The sequence below is a fragment of the Pecten maximus genome, chromosome 8, assembly GCF_902652985.1.
Source record: "Pecten maximus chromosome 8, xPecMax1.1, whole genome shotgun sequence".
NCBI lineage: Eukaryota > Metazoa > Mollusca > Bivalvia > Pectinida > Pectinidae > Pecten > Pecten maximus.
In genome coordinates this window covers 31,016,817-31,022,304 of record NC_047022.1, presented here as the reverse complement: position 1 = coordinate 31,022,304, position 5,488 = coordinate 31,016,817, and the positions used below count along the sequence as shown (strand labels likewise).

General features: G+C 33.0%; 1 long non-coding RNA gene across 1 annotated transcript; it reads right to left on the bottom strand.

Annotated features, from left to right (window-relative positions):
• Positions 1 to 404: 404 nt before the first annotated feature.
• Positions 405 to 2,569, bottom strand: LOC117333184. The gene is made up of 2 exons (XR_004533840.1): positions 2,372 to 2,569; positions 405 to 858 (listed from the first exon to the last, which is right to left on the bottom strand). It is a non-coding gene; the product is annotated as an uncharacterized LOC117333184 (long non-coding RNA).
• Positions 2,570 to 5,488: the final 2,919 nt, after the last annotated feature.

The window sequence follows — 5,488 nt, the reverse complement described above, 5'->3', positions numbered from 1 at the left end:
GAACCTATTTAAGGTAGAATTAAATATTGTAATATACTTTTTTTCTACATCTGTAATGAATTTACTAAGGTTATTAACTATCTTAAGATAATTATCCAGAAGAAAGCATAATGATTATTATATTATTCAAATACTTTTAACATAGGATATTACTTTTCTAACCGCTCTGTTAAGAATGAACCTTTGACCTCTAGTTGGTTTACTAATGTTGTCACTCTACCTGTTAGAGAATGTCTTTTTTTTGCGTTAGTGTGACTGTCTATGGGAGACAACTAGTATTTTTTTGTGACAATTACTCATCTCCACATTGGAAATATGATTTTGAGAACTTTCAACTTAATTCTGACCGATTTTCCCAGCAATAATAGGTTTTATACTAGAATAAACAACCACTTCACAATTCAACTGGTTTTAATAAATTGTATTGGAAAACATAAGAATCTTATTTCACAAAGATCTAGTAATATACACATGAACACAAAACAAACAGCTGTTACATTCAGAGTAATCAAAACACTCCCTGCAATCACAATTTTTTTTAAATCATTTCTATTTTGGAAAATATTGAAGTTGTTCAATTTTCAAGCTTTCTTCTTCACAAAGTTTGTATGACTAATATAAGTTTTTGTTTTGTTTTGTTTTTTGCAAATTCCTATGTATTTTTGATGTTCAGGGTTCAGCCATAGGTCACACATTGCCGTTTCAGAATGGTAGCTCCACTGGCTTGGAAGTGCTGATGTTAGCACTGGTTGTTTACTCTTCTATCACACGCCATAACTCTCATTCCATAAAAAATGTCTACTATTGAGGGATTTGTTACTCATCGTCATACAAATGCTTGATGTCCTTCCATTGTCTCTGAAAATGGGGGAAAAGTGTCAACATAATCAATTTTACGGTGAACCAACTCAATCAGACAACTTTGTTAAACATCTTCTGCAAAAAGTATTTTCCAAGATTAGTACTTGATTACACAATGAGACAGACAATCAATCAAGGTTTCCTAAAACATCTTGTGAAAAAATTATTTTCCTATATTAAACTGCACTTATTATTAATTATTGCCAAGGAATGTGGAACTCATTAATATTGTTGTGATTATAATAAGCTATCATTTTTCAACATACAAAATTGTATTTCTTTGATAATGTTCAAAGTAAAAAAGAAAGTTTCTTACATATTTTAGTACATAGTCATATTAATCAGAACAGACAATCAACAATGTCTTTGTGAGGAAATATTGTAGATCCTATACATAATTTATACAATGAGACAACTTAACCATGATAAACTAAAATCTTGTGCAAAACTCATTGTGTTGGTTAAACTGTACGTAATAATTGCCAGTGAAATGTGCATATTTTTATTTCTAAGCCATAATAATACACACATATATTAATTATTCCTCCAGATCTATACACGTTTGTGATCACTGAACTTCCAGATCAAGAGTTACAAAAGAAAAAGGTTCTGGGGACGCTTTATCAAGAAATTGAAAAGAAATCTAAATGAATTTCTTCTGTAATGTTGTTCATTTTGACATATATAATTTGTAAAATATGATTTTTGCAATCCCAGATAGCCCAGTTACTGCAATAATGAGAGTAACTAAATGAATCTAAACATATCAAAGCTAGGGTCCGGTCAGGTGTACACCAGATATTAGCCAAAGTTTCCTCACCATGTCTGGCCAGAGAAAACTCGGCTAACCAGATATCTGTCAGAATGTCTAATTCTGGTGTCAGGGCCAGAGAAAACTGATATATTAGAAAAGACCAATCTTCTGATGTTAAAGCCTACATACACATGTGTAGGAAAATTGGTATATTAGTGTGTATTTGCGGACAAAGGAAAATATTAATACGGGCTGGGGATTTTTAATCGTGCACAACCTCATTATTTCATACATATGATAGCATTCAGATTAAATATAATAAATATAATACATGACGTCCAAAGGAGGGATGTCATTTATAAATTTTAGTACTAATTCAGTAATTGAAATCCATGTTATGCCTCACTTATACCTATACTTTAGATGTCTAACTATCGCCGATTTTAGCACCTTCCCAGGTTCATGTATGTGCTAGCACAAGCACATACATTACACCAGTCTACGGATGATTACATGCAACATCAACATGGGTCTGTGACACTATCCGGTATATAGTGTAAGTGTTTCGGATTTGATAACATGTAATTATCACACCTCGTTTATTTACTTAACAGTATAAAAGATCTCATATTGAATATTTAAAAACCTTGTCACGATGTGAACGAGATATTACGTGTTGTGATAGCCACCGGTATCGTACACTAGACTAGTACATGGTTTTGTGAAGGGCAATGGGGGTCATGTCAATAAACCTACCCCCTTGTTGATGCGGTCAAACATGTTATGTGCCGCAGAGTTCCAGAAAGTCTCAAACACTACCGCAGCAAGGCATGTTGTGGCAGCAAATGTTGAAGCCCTTGCAAACAAAGTGCTGTATGCCCATTTAGCTAACTGCATCTCGTCGGTTCGGTAGTGACGGAGCTGTTAAAATGCCGGAACTGTCGGCGTAGAGATATTCACGAGTTCCGCATTAAAACGACATACACATTTAAATTATTATATTTTTCATTTGAGCAGAAAAAAAGAATGATTTTAATATCGTATTGTACCACTATCAATGAAGTATGTTGAAAGTTCATTGTCAGCTTATATATTTGAATAGTGTGTAGAACTACATTATTTCCGCGCAGTGGTAAATAGAAGGGGTAGTGAAGGTTCTTAAGGTTGCACACCACTAATAAACAGGAAACGTATATCGGATGCCAGACGTTTCGCCCCAACCAATGCCAGGACCTGTTATTTTATTTCTTTCTCGTATAAGAAACATATTTAAAAAGAAATTATGATAACTTAGAAATTAACAATATTTATAGCAGATTTGAAATAAATAAGTAAATAATAATAATAAAAAAAAATGAGATGGGGAATGATATTGGTTAATTATCAATTCAGAATTTATCTTCAAAATTCACATAAGCGGAAAAATCAAGGCAACTAATAACAGTTTTCGGATTTTTACCACGGAATCAGTTGTATATTAATACCGTGCTATACGAAGGACTTTTCTCTATGTGTATCATAAATCCTGGTGCACCTGGAATGATTACGAATTTATCTCTGATTGGACCACATTTAAAACGAAGAATATCGAAAGACTCGAGGCTGTATAAAACGCAGACCACCCAAGTTTACCGGGAATATATAATTCACCTTACCCAGAAAGACTGCAAACTGTTATAAAACCACCAACTTTAACTTACAGAAGGGCGCGAGAGGGTATAAAATTAACAAGTAATAAACTTCGTACATTTAGTTTTGTAAAATTTTGGATAGATGTACGTGGTGGCATCACTTGGGCCAGAGACTTATATATACATATGTCTCTGATTGGGCACATCAACCTAGGAAAACCCTTTTCTCCTCCTCCCTTCTTTGGTATCGGTGACCGCAAAATTAACATTAGTCACACGAAGCTTAGGCACCAGTGTAGTTCTTTAAATTATGATTTATTTCGAGTGAACCTTGCGGAAACTCCGAGCTGCTCGTGTGGACATTTGTGTGAGAATGCTTATCACTTCTTCTTTGAGTGTGGCCGTTACATTATTCAAAGAAACATTCTCTTTCAGAAATTAAATGATTTAAATTTACACGTACCCTTAGATTTAGACTTTCTGTTATATGGTAATCAAGAAATGTCTTTTAATATTAATTCTGAAGTTTAGTTTAAACATATTTTATTGTATCAAATATATACAATAGGATTGGGCACAAGTTTTCCAACTTATATCAAGCCCTTTCCATACAATATTATATAACACATACAAAATATACAAGATGACATTAACAATAAAATAAGTATTTAGTGTGGAAGTGTGGATAAGGGAAGGGTAAGGATGGGGTGTAAGAAGGTGCAAGTATGTGGAAAGAATGTGACAATCTCCTTCATTTTAATTCTTTTATGAAATAATTTAGACATTTCCACTAGTAATTGAAACATCTTTTTTTGTAAGACTGCGTGAATGATTTTTCTCGACCCAGATGACACAAGTACACAATCCACTACTCGTAACTTTCGGCTTATCAATGTTCATCATATCCCCTGCCACGGTTTTCTTTCGCTTTTGTCTTTCCTTTCCTTCTGATATTTCCGTTTCCCAAGTGTCATATGAGTCGAGAAAGATAAAAGACGCAGACTTTGATAGAGTTAAAGGGGTTAAACAATTTACATATATATACATGATTTTTTTTTTTTTTTTTTTTTCAAAAACACAATATATCAAATATATTAAGTACTGAAGAGAGATATGTTGAAAAAAATAAATAAAAATAAATGGGGAGACTTGCACGAATGTAGTGATAGAGAGAGGTAGGCGGTAGAGAAAGTACAAATGTAAAATTAAAATCTATTTGTATCGTGAATATATTGCTGAGTGTGCAGACATATTTTTTCGTTGTCTGCTTTGGATAATTCATGACTGCCATGTAGAATAAGCTGTAGGTCCAGTGGGATGAAATCATTTAACTCACGGTACCACTTTATTCTCTGATCTATGTACTTGTTGCAAATAAAAAAGAAGTGAAATGCATTTTCAATAGAATGTCCACAATGACAAATTTGAAAATCAATTAAGTTAGCATGAAATAAGTCGTCGTTTAGAGTACTTGAATTAGTTCTTAATCTAGCATGCAAAATATTAGATTTTCTGTCACCAAACAAATAATAAGAGGGGATATTTATGTCATTAAGCTTACGAAGAGAGTTTTTAAAAGCTGGGGCTGACCTACTCTGTCTTATGCCAGGGTCTAAATTATTCCAAAGTCGAATAGTAGAGGGGAAAAAAGAACTATTAGAAAGTTGAAGTCTGAAGTTAGGTAAGGAGTAATGGTTTGCATTACGGAGGTTATATTCTACATTTTGTGACACTAAAGGAGGTAGTAAAGCTGAAAGATAATTCGGCGTGAGGTTAGCTTGAATTTTGAAAAAAAGTTGTAGTTTTCTGTTCTTTCTTCTATTTACTAGTGGTTCGAGTCCACTTTCTGAATATAATGAAACCCTACTTGCATAAGATGGTAAACCTGTTATAATACGGATAGACTCTAACTGTAGTTTTTCTAGATTGCCTGCGTCACCGAAGGTACATCCGTCCCAAACTTCACAACAATATTCTAGTAAAGGAAGAATATATGCTCTGTAAATTTTGTCTAAAGTTCGTCTATTTAACAAATACTTCAGTTTTCGTAAAACACTTACCTGTTTTCACACATTTTTACAAATATTTTCTATATGTTTACTCCATTTACAATTTTCACTTAATACTACTCCAAGGTGCTTATGATTTTCTACAAAGTCTACATTTACATTATTAAACTTAATTTCAATTGCATAATTTTTTACAAGTGGAATTAATAATAGACTTGTGCGTTAAAGTCGAT